The 12187-nt window shown below is 41.9% G+C and overlaps 1 protein-coding gene across 2 annotated transcripts in view; it reads left to right on the forward strand.

The window, feature by feature from the left end:
• The first annotated feature begins 677 nt into the window (after window positions 1-677).
• fndc3a (fibronectin type III domain containing 3A) overlaps window positions 678-12187 on the forward strand; it is a 241776-nt gene continuing 230266 nt past the window's right edge. For both annotated transcript variants that reach the window (XM_059967865.1, XM_059967866.1), the window contains exon 1: window positions 678-826. The gene's annotated coding sequence lies outside the window, so the exon portion shown is untranslated. The remainder of the gene's footprint in view (window positions 827-12187) is intronic.

Raw genomic sequence — 12187 nt, forward strand, 5'->3', positions numbered from 1 at the left:
CTTCTTTATATCCAGTCAAGAGTTACAATATTTTGCAATGGCTTATCTTCCTGCTCCAAGCAACCTCTTATATTCTTCAGGGATGTATCCTTAGCCTCCAGCTTTTTCTCATTGTATCATCCTTCATTAATATCTGAAAACACAGTGTGAGTTTCTACGTGTACAATACCTAGTTCTACTATTCTGTCACCTCTTGATCCCTTCATTGTCTCTGAAACACTAGACTACATGAATGACATTCACTTCTTTCAACAACTTGAGACTAAATTTAATAAAAACACAAAATGCTGGCAGAACTCAGCAGGCCAGATAGTGACGACATTTCGGGCCGAAACCCTTCATCAGGAGTGAAGTAACATGGGATGGTCGAGGGGGTATAAGAAGTGCGGGAAGGGATGAGCGTGGATTTCAGCAACAATGAGCAAGAAAGAGCATTCTTTGAATCTTGCCAACCCATGCCCAACTACTAACCGTATCTCACGATAGTCTTAGTTATTTAATTAGTTTCTAAGAGTTCCTTGTCCTCAACGCGGTAGCCGTGGTGTACGTTATCATGATGTTTCCGCGGAAGAAGTTCACAGTAAAGCATCTTGCGAAGAAGTGACAGGCGCCACATAATCGCACTTTTCTGCTTTGCCTGCTCGAGCAGCCTGCAAAAGCTGGAGGGTCATCGACGGACGGCGCATGCGCGTTTCAGACAATTGAAGATGGCGGCGGCTGCGGTGACGGTTGGGTCCGCTCGGAGAGCGCGAGCGCTGCCGCCCCGGAGATGAAGCGGCGGCACCGAGAGCGCGATTGTAAACACAGCTCGGCCGGGCCTCTGGGGGTAAGTGCACAGATGGCCTGGGATCCGAAAGGACGGAGGGACGGAAGAAAGGAAAGATCAGGGAGACATGGAGAAAAGTGAAGAGGAGGGGGAGAGATCAGGGGCGGGGTTGAGGAGAGATCGGGGGCGGAGGGGAGGGAGGGACTGAGGAGAGAGATGGACAGTGGGAAGGGGAGGAGCAGTTTCTGGAGGAGGGAAGGTCAGAGGCCGCGGGTATAGAAAGGGGGAGAAAACCATTGAGGCGGATAAAGGAAGATCGGAGGGATGAAGCGCTGGGAGGGGGTAGTATGAAGGAGCAACGGAGGGATGAAGCGTGGGGAGATGGTAGCATGAAGGAGCAATGGAGAGATGGAGCGGTGTTGGGGTTAAAGGCGAGATGGAGCGACGAAGTGGGGGGGTGTTGGGGTTGAAGGTAAAAGGGAGGGATGATGTAGGAGGGTGGTGGACACTATGGATGCTGGGGGCGGGGAGGTGAGGAATGTCCAGCTGGGGAAAGCCGAAGTTACCATGTCTTTGGCTCTGTGGCTCAGAAGGGAAGGAGCGAAGAGAGCGGTGGTGATAGCGGATTCAGTGCAGTGGATTCCAGTTAATTGGGGCAGCTGCATATTTGGGACAACTCTTAAAGAACAAAAGCAAATCAAGAAGATATTTCAGAATCAGGTTTATTATCACTGGCATGTGTCGTGGAATTTGTTAATTTAGCAGCAGTTCAATGCAGTACATAATATACAAAAAGAAGAAAATAATTTGGGATTCCCTTTGTGTAACCAACACACACAAAATGCTGGAGGAACTCAGCAGGCCAGGCAGCATCTATGGAAAAGAGTAGAGGTAATGTTTCAGGTGGAGACTGTTCAACGGGACTGGAATAAAAGATGAGTCAAATTAAGAAGGAGGGGGGAGGGAGGAAGAAACGGTGACAGGTGAAACTGAGGGGGAGAGAGTCGTGAAGTAAAGAGCTGGGAAATCGGTTGAAGAGATACAGGGCTGGAGAAGGGGGAATCTGATAGAAGGTAGAAGGCAATGGAAGAGGGAAGAGCACCAGAGGGAGTTGATGGGCAGGTAGAATATAAGGTGAGAGAGGGAAATAGGAATGGAGAATGGTGAAGGGGGGTGGGGGCAGGAAGCTCGAGAAGTTGATGTTCATGCCATTAGGTTGGAGGCTACCCAAATGGTATACAAGGTGTTGCTCCTCCAACCTGAGTGTGGTCTCATCGCGACAGTAGAGGAGGCCATGGACTGACAAGCTGGAATGGGAAGTGGAATTAAAATAGGTGGCCACTTGGAGATCCTGCTTTTTCTGGCTGATGGAGCCTAGGTGCTTGGCAAAGCAGACTCAAATCTACATCGGGCCTCTCTGATATACAGGAGGCCACACTGGAGTACCAGATATAGCAGATGACCCCAAAAGACTCACAGGTGAAGTGTCACCTCACCTGGAAGGACTGTTTGGGGCCCTGAGCAGCAGTAAGGGAGGAGGTGTAGGGGCAGGTGTAGCACTTGTTCTGCTTGCAAGGATGCCAGGAGAGATGAGTGCTCTTCATTTATTTGGGAAAATATGCTGCTTAACTGAGACAGGAGACTGTTGCCGAACATATTTCAACTAGCGTCAGTTGCATGCAATCTGTGTGCTTTGAATGAGCAGTTTTTAAATAGCATCAGTTGTGGGCTTGTGTTAGAAAGCAGTGATTTTTGTCACTGAAGTTGGTGAGTAATAAACATTATCATAATTCAGAACTGATTTGCTCACTGTGGGTTCTAACATTCAAGCTTGGAGATGCTGGAAACAGCTGGGAGTTCACTATTTAAGGTTAGAAACTTCAAAGAATTTGAAGGTATCAACAATCATCTTGAATGTTACAATTAAAATGAAGATTTGGAGGATGGAATTGTTGAAAGCACTGTACGAAGGCAACCCACTATCTGCACAAGGTGCCTCTGCTGATTTTGTTACTTTACAGTCAATCAAAAGAATGCTTCAGTTTGATGGTACTGAAATAGTATTGATAGTGATTTATTTAAATAGTAATTTGTTATGCAATTAAATGATTGCCCTTTTTCTACTTATTTAACTATTTCCGTGAAACTTTGTCTAATTGCTGCAGCTGGTTAATTAGGCTAAAATGCACTGGTCCCAGTGTGTTAGAATTCCCTGTGGTTGAGGAACCGACATGAGATTTTGTGGTTGTGAAATTAACTCCCAGATAGTATGTTAACTCCAAGATGCCAGGGTCAGGGCCATCTCTACAGCATGCTTAAGAGTAGGATGAGCAGCCAGAAGTTATACAAATTGGTGCCAAAGACATAACTAGGAAAAGCAGTGGTTTAATGAAGAGTGAATATAAGGAAGCTAAAAAGCAGGACTTCAGGGGTAGTAGAATCTGAACTACTGCCTGCGCCACATGCCAGTGAGAGTAAGAATAGGATGATTTGGTAGATGAATGCTAGGCTGAAGAATTGGTGCAGGGAGCAGGGTTTCAGATTTGTGAATCATTGAACTCCCTGCTGGCAAAATGTGACTTGTACAAAAGGGACAGGTTACACCTAAACTCAAGAAGGACCAATGTCCTTGTGGGCAGATTTGCTAGAGTTATTCAGGATGTTTAAACTAGGTTGGCAGACAGATGGAAACCAGAGTGATAGGCCAGAGGATGGAGCAGTTGGTGTAATGGTAGAGAGACTGTTAAGAAGGATAGGCAGTGAATCATGCATAAATGCAGTTAGTTGGATGGGTTGAAATATGTTTACTTTAATGCAAGAAGCATCAGGAACAAGGGTGATGAACTTAAGTGCATGGATCAGTGATGAACAATGATGTTGTGGCCACTACAGAGACTTTGCTGTCACAAAGGCAGGAATGGATATTCCAGGGTTTGGATATCTTGACAAGAGAGAGGGAAGGAGGAGTGACATTGCTAATCAGGGATAGTATTGCAGCTGCAGAAAGGGAGAACATCATGAAGCAATCAGTATGGGGGGGGGGAGTCAAACAGGAAGGGAGCAATCGCTATTGGATGTATTTATAGCAACCTCCTCTCAATAGCAAAAGGGACACTAAGGAGTAGATCGATAGGCAGCTTTTGGAAATGTTTAAAATGACAGGAGGATCATTTTCATGGGTGACTCCAACTTCCTTACTAATTATTGGCACCACCTTAGTGCACGAGGTTTGTATGGGGCAGAATTTGTTGGGTATGGTCAGGAATGATTCCTAACATAATATGTGGACAGGCTGACTAGAGGAGAGGCAGTAATGAACCTGATCAGGTGACAGATCTCTCAGCGTGTGAGCATTTCAAAGACAGTGATCACAACTCCCTGAACTTCATCATAGCCTTGTACAGGGATAGGAGCAAACAATATGGGAAATGTACAGTGGAAATATGGAGGTTGTTTAGCGAGTAATTACATGGGGTTCTGGATATGTTTGTTCCACTGATTCAGGGAAAGGATGGTAGGGTGAAGGAACTATGGTTGACAAGAGGTGGAATATTTGGTCAAGAGGAAGACAAAAGCATACTTAAAATTTAGGAAGCAAAGATCAGAGGGCTCATGAGAGTTGTGAGATAACTAGGAAGAAGCTTAATAAGGATCTCAGGAGAGCCAGACGGGGACTGAGAAGGCCTTGATGAGTAAGACTAAGGAAAATTTAAAAGTGTTCTACACAATGAAGAATGGGAAAATTACTGGAGTCAGGATAGTACTGATCACAAATAAAGTGGTAAATTTGCTTGGAGTTGGAGATCCTTCGTGAATACTTTGTTTTATTATTCTCCTGTGAGTGGAACCTTGATGAATATGAGGACAGCATAGAACAGTCCAATGTGCTGGAACATGTCGAGGTTAAGAAAGAGGATGTGCTGGAGCTTTTGAAAAACATTAGAATAGATAAGTCCCTGGGGCCAGACAGGATATATCCAAGGTTACTATGGGAAACAAGGGAAGAGATTCCTATGCCTTTGGTGATAACCTTTGTGTCCTCAAGGAGTAGTACCAGAAGACTGGAATATGGCAAATGTTATTCCTTTGTTCAAGAAAGGTAATAGGAATAATCTTGGGAATTATAAAACAGGAAGTTTTACATCAGAGTTGGGAAAACTATTGGAGGGGATCTTTAGAGAAATAATTTAAAAGCATTTGAAGAAACATAGTCTGGTTAGGAATAGTCAGCATTGGCTTTATAAGGGGCAGGTCATTTCTCATAAGCCTGATTCACTTTTTCAAGCGAGTGGCAAATCCAGGGAAAATTGGCTTGCCCACATAAGGCAGAGCCTGGTAGTGGATGGAGCATATTCTGCTAGAGGTTGGTGACTACTGATGTTCCATGGGATCTGTTCAGGAATTCCTGCTGTTTGTGATTTTTATAAATGACTTGGATGAGGAAGTGTAAGGGTGGGTTAGTAAGTTTGCAGATGACACAAAGATTGATGGAGTTGTGGAGAGTGTAGAAAGTTGTCAAGTTACTACAGGATATTGACAGGATGCAGAGCTCAGCTGAAAAGTGGCAGATGGAGCTCATTCTGAAGAAATTTGAAGAGTTAAACTTTGGAAGATCAAGCAATGGTTAATGGCAGGATTCTTAGTAGTGTGGAAGAACATGGGGATCTTGGGATCCATGTCGGCTGTGCAAGTTGATAGTGTGGTTAAGAAGGTATGTTGGTCTTCAGAAGTCAAAGATTGAATTCAAGAGCTGCAAGATAATTTTGCAGCTCTATAAAACTTTGCTTAAACCACACATGGAGTATTGTATTCAATTCTGGTTGCTTCATGATGTGGAAGCTTTAGGAGGGTGCAGAGGTGGTTTACCAGAATGCTGCCTGAATTAGAGAGCATGTTTTACAAGGACAGGTTGAGTGAGCTATGGCTTTTCTCTTTGGAGGGAAGGAATAAGAGGTGACTTGATGGAAGTGTGTGAGATGAAAAGAGGCATAGAGTGGACAGCCAGCATCTTTTTGACAGGATAGCAATAGCTAATATGAGAGGGCAAACTTTTAAGATGACTGGAGAAAAGTAAAAGTAAGTTTATGGAATGCACTGCTGGTATTAATCGGAGAGGCAGGCACATAAGGAGATTTAAGAAACTCTTAGATTAGTATATGGATGAAATAAAAATGCAGGGCTATGTAGGAGAGAAGGTTTAGATTTATCTTGGAGTAGGTTAAAAGGTCAGCTCAACTTCATGGGCCAACGGACCTGCACTGTTCTATTTTCTATGAAGAAGAGATGGAGGGATGAATCTAGGGTTGAGAGTGAGGAGGGATATGGCTAGGATGGGGGAAGGGGCAGGAGGAGGGATGGAGAGAAGGGGGAAGGTCAGGGGAAGTGGGAGAGGAAGGGGCAGGGGATGGACAGATGGAGTGTTGGGTTTGTCAAGTGAGGGACAAGAGGAGTGACAAGGAAAGTGGTGGGATGTGGAAAAAGAGTGGTAGATGGTGAAATGGGAGCTATGCAGCAGCAGGATGATTTGGCAGTGAAAGAGGGTTGGGGGATGGACATAGGGGGTTGAGGGCAGGGATGAATTGGGGGTGAAGGGAGGTAGGATTGGGGAATGGGCAAAGGTAAGAAACGGATGTGATAGGTAGGAGAGTACAAAGGGGTCGGGGACAAAGTGGGCAAGGAGTATGAAGGGGAACAAAGGGATGGGGAGACAGAAAGGCAGGAGGGACAGGATAAGAGGGCAGGAGGAATGGATTTGTGGGAAAGAAGTGGGATGTGGCAGTGGAGTGAGGAGAAAGAAATGAGAGCGAGAAGAAGCAGAATGATGGACGGGGCAGATGGAAGATGAAAAAAATGGGGAGATGGGGGTCATGGAGGGAACGGGTGGCAGGGAGTAGGGGATGGATGATGTAAACAGATGTGTGGGGGAGTTGGTGATGGAGTGCATGAAGGCGAAGGGAACAAAAGGTGTAAACAGAGGTGAGAATGAAGGGACCAAGGGGGTGGAGGGTGTAGGGATGAGAGGACAGAGGGGGATCTGTAGGCATTGTTGAGAGGGAGGGAAGAGGAGAGACAAGAGGGTGCAGGTGTGAATGGGGGAACAGAAGGGATATTGTGGCTGGGAGCAGATGGACAGTACTTGTGTGTGGATTGTATTACCAGTCAGACCAAAAAGGATAGAGGCAGGGGAGGATATGATGGAAGTAATAGAGGAGGTTTGAGCCATTTGGTGGTGAAAGGCTTGAGATACTGTGAATGATGTTATGGTGAGAAAGAGGATGGAAGAAGGGGCAAACATATGGGAATGGGGAAGACTGTTGGAAGTTGGGGAGCTTTGGCTAGAGCTGGGAAGGGTTGAGCACTAGAAAGGGGGAGAAGGAAGGAAGATGGAGGTAGGTGGATAGGGTAGAAGGAAGGCTGTGACCCTGATTCTGGAAGGAGGAGATAAGGTGGAGAATGGGAGAAAAGATATAGAATGAACAATAGCAGATGCTTGGAAAGTTGGGAAATTGGATTATGCAAGCATTGAAATTGATGGATAGTGGAAGGGAGTTGCTGGGGTGTCAGACTAGTGATGAAATCATCACTGGGGTGTGCAGAGGAAGTGATCACAACCTGGGGAAGTGACAGCTGAGCTACTGGCTATATGGAAAGAAGTGGGGGAGAATAATGAACAGAAAGAGGAAATTTTTTTTTACATCATGGAAAGTGGTTCTTGAGTGAGGTTTAATTAGGGTGAAGATTGGGGTTAATACATGGGAAAGGGTTGTAGCAGGTTTGGGAGTTGTGATGGTAAGGGAGGGTGGCGGCGGATTGGAACAGGGAAGCTGGAGATAAGTGATAGAGTGGGTGGGGGAGAGGATGCGTGTTTCAGGTACTTCTAGTGACCGATGAGAAACAACACTGTAAAGTGGAGTATGACGGGAGTAGCATGGAAGAAGAAGATGGATTCAGGAATCAAGAATCTCAAGGGAGGGTTATGAAAGGTGAAATGTGTGTAAGAAGCCAAAAGAATATTTGATTCTTCACATTAGGGCAAGAAAGGGGCAGTGAAGGGCTGGGAAGTGAGGGAGGCAGGGAAGAAATGGAAAAGGAAAGTGAGATAGTATAGAAATTAGGAGTTGAAGAGGGGGAAATGGGCAAGATGAAAGCTTCATTTGAAGTTTGGGTGAGGTGGGAGCTTAATTGGGGGAAGATTGGATGGTGGAAAGGGGAGTGTGTGTTTTCGAAGAAGGAATGGTAGCACTTTAAAAGGAGGTTGAAAATAGTGATTATCAATTGTCCCACAAAGTTCATAAATCTTCCTGTTTTAATGTAGTTTTGCCTATCCTATAAAAGTTACCCTTGTGTTCATCCTGGAAGCATTTACTTTTATTTTCACTGAGCGGAAGGAGTAATAGCATTACTGGATTTCATCTTTAAGTAAATACTTTGCCCAAGTGGGGAGTAAATTGAGGCTTAGTGACATGGTGTAAGTAAGCCTCTTGAAGGCCAGATATAATGGAAAATTGAGGTTGCAGTTACAAATACAGCCATCCAGGTGTGTAACCTTTAATTTTACTCTTTTTTTTATTTCAAAAACTTTTGCTCTGAATATGTCGTACTTTCATTTATAATTATAAATAAGCTATTATTATCTTGAAACTTGTTATTGATCTGTGCCAAATTGGATGGTAGTTTTCATCTCAAACTAAATGCATACCACTTTTTAAAATCATATTTTTGTTTGCTTTGAAATTGTAGTCTTATTTTATATATACATTGCCTGTTTTTGCATTAAATATTCAACTCGGTGTCAAAGCCCACCATTGGTTTGTCAGGATCCAGATAGTAAATTGCTAAATTGCATGAAATTATGAAACCACTTCTGTTGAAACAGGACTGGTTCCTTAGGAGTTTGCAAAGATTTGGCATGACTTTGGCAAACTCATACAGATATGTAGTGGCGAGTATATTGACTGGCTGCACCGCAGCCTGGTATGGAAACACCAATGCCAGAAAATCGTACAAAAAGTAGTGGATACAGCCCAGCCCAGTCCATCACGGGTAAACCCTTCTCACTATTGACCACATCTACAAGCAGATCATCAAGGATCTCCATCACCCAGGACATGCTCTGTTCTCACTGCTGCCATCAGGAAGAAGATATAGAAACCTCAAGACTCACACCACCAGGTTCAGGAACAGTTATAACCCCTCAATCATCAGGCTCTTGAACCAAAGGGGATAGATAACTTCACTCAACTGCACTTGCTTCATTATTGAAATGTTCCCACAACCTATGGACTCCCTTTCAAGGACTCTTTATGTCATGTTCTCAATATTTATTGCTTATTTATATATCATTATTATTTCTATTTTGTACTTGCACTGTTTGTTTTCTTTTGCACACTGGTTGAAGGCCCAAGTTCATGTGGTCTTTTATTGATTCTCTTATGGGTATTATTCTATGGATTTATTGAGTCTGCCTGCAAAAAATGATTGTTAGGGTTGTATATAGTAACATATGTATTTTTGAAATTTGGTTCCTTTTTCAATACTCTGCATGTTAACTAGGGGAATGTTCTTTTTGTCTATCCTTTCATTCTTTTCCAGCATAAGGGCTTAAACAAAATAAGCTAGGCTAATGATTTTAAGGCTCGCCTCTTACCACAAAACTGTGGATTGAATTCCTGCTGCAAATTGAAGTATACTATTCAATCATGAATACCAGTGAACTGGAGAAATGTCTAGTGTGCATTCTTTTGTATGAAAAATATTAATTAAAAACTTTATTTAAAATGTGGTTAAGTATATAGGAAGAGGGCATTCCTTTTCCTGAGCCATGAACACCAGAATAGGGAAAAGCAAATATATGAGGTGGACTGAACAAGAACCATCTCTCACTGACTGTTTAATTACAGAGGTGGTGAGAATTTAAACTAGTATGAAGCTGGGGTAGGTTGAAATGGCCTGTAAACTTCATATAACCAGGAAATAGAAGCAGGCTGGAACATATAAATGAACATATAAGGGTGGACAAAAGTGTTCAGGGAATAACTAGCTATATATCACAGATATAAAAAGATGGTAATAATGCTGGAGAAATTTCTCTTAAAAAAATGTGCTAGTATGCACAAATAAAGTGCCCATGATAAAATAGGAACTAGAAAAGACTCAGGGAAAGGAGGGGAAGGGCTGTAGCTTACTTGTTAGAGTTTACAAAATGACAGGAAATGTTTTTTTTTAAATTTAGTACATTGAAAACAGAATTATTGTGGATAGAGATTCTTTTAAAAAGCAAGATCAGATCACACATAGTGAATGATGGCAGGAGGAGGAAATACACTTGGACATACATGTCGAACAATCATTAAGGATTTCAACTACTATTCTAAAACTAACTGACCAGAAGAGGTAGATATGGTAGATAATAAGTTTCGATAACATTTGCTAGACTGTACTCTAAAAGCACAGCAAGGAAAAACTATAATTAGATTTGCTTTCAAGGAATGAACCATAATAAGTATATGGCTGAAACAACTAAGCAATAATTACCACAATATAATTGTTACAGATTCCTCCAACCAGTGGAAGTAATTTGTCTGGACAATATCAGATACCTTTAAAATATGAATGAACAATTCTCTTCTAAAAATCTGAGGATTATAACCTAGTCTTGTGTAATAAGCCTATTTAATTTTAACTCTTTGAGCCCTGGTATCATTCCAGTAAATTTACTCTGCATGATTTTCAAGGAACATGTCAGGCACGATGTCCAGAACTGAACAGGAGGGGCATTCTCTGGCATTGATTTAGAATCGTTCTTTGGAGTGGATTTCTTGCAAATAGAAAGTTGAGGAAAGTTCACTATCAAATCAGTCATTTGTAAATTTATGCACTTTCTTATTTAATATTAATTTAATGATGCTGAAAAGGCAATAAAAAACATCATGACCTTTTTCCACAATGCAGGATAGCAATTAGAGATTTTGTTCTGCAACCAGAAGAAACCTCAGCTCCAGCTCAAAAGTCATATTGTAGTGCAATCAGTTTTAACTCCATCCTTCCTGTCAATTCCTCATTCCAAGTGTTTAGGAATAGATTTATTACCCACTCTGAAATTTTGATCAAGTTAAGATCCTGAAATCTTTCTGACACGTTGCTCTGCAGCTCACCCAGGTGGGCCCAGAATAACTGAAGATGAACATCTGGTATTCTTTCTTTCGCTTCCAACTCAGAGATGCTTGGAAATTGAAAAAGGTTATGACAGCTAATGTTACACTTAAACATGGTTAACTTGGACAGAAATGTGGAGACAATTGATTTGACTTCGATAAAATTTACATAATTTTGCAATTGAAGATTTCATTAAACTTTGCAAATAATTGATCAATAAGCAATGTCATTCTTTATGTTCTTGAGTTGATTACTGTATGCAAGCAAGCAAATCTCAAATTGTATTGTTTATATATTCTATGATAATCAATGTACTTGAATCTTGAATGAAGCATTGGAGTCTTCAAAGAATTTTATCACAGTTTCTAAATGTGTATTGAAGCATCTCAAGCAGTTTCCTCTTTACAACCACCTGACTTCTGTATACAACAGCCAAGTGTTCAAACTGCTCATTGATCTCAATACAAAGTTATCAAAATAATTGATAATGAGAACAGAGGACTTGATTTTATTTGCCACTAGGAAAAATGCAATGATGGTGAAGAACTAGCTTGTAGGAAATGCTGAGGAAGATATAGAAACAGAAACATAGAAAACCTGCAGCACAATACAGGCCCTTTGGCTCACAATGCTGTGCCGAACATGTTCTTACTTTAGAAATTAACTAGGGTTACCCATAGCCCTCTATTTTTCTAAGCTCCTGTACCTATCCAGGAGTCTCTTAAAAGATCCTGTTGTATCCACCTCCACCACCGTCGCCAGCAGTCCATTCCATGCACTCACTACTCTCTGCGTTTTAAAAAAAAACTTGCCCCTGACATCTCCTCTATACCTACTTATAGAAGTCCAATGACCTTCTATAATTGGTAGCTCCAGCCAAGAATTTCCTACAAAACTTTCAAAATGACTAAATTGGACTTCCAGTAAGATTGGGAGCCTAACTTTATTCACACTGGTACTCTCCACTGTAAAAATAGCACTGGCTTTTTAAGCAATTGATTTTGCTGATTTAACTTTCTATTCAATTCTATTCCGCAGCCATGGTAATATACATGTTTGTCCTAGTTTAATAGGTTTTACTAAAAGTCATTCAAATCAATTATTTCCCATTTGAAACATAATTTTTCCTCAACTGTATACATGTTCAAAATTACAGCTCCTTATTTTAAATAATCTATTTGCTCTAACCATGCATGCTTGCTTCAGTTTTTGGAAGAATAGTTTCTGCCTTTCTTGTGTGTAGATTTCTGTGGGCTCAGCATGCAT

The sequence above is a fragment of the Hypanus sabinus genome, chromosome 4, assembly GCF_030144855.1.
Source record: "Hypanus sabinus isolate sHypSab1 chromosome 4, sHypSab1.hap1, whole genome shotgun sequence".
NCBI lineage: Eukaryota > Metazoa > Chordata > Chondrichthyes > Myliobatiformes > Dasyatidae > Hypanus > Hypanus sabinus.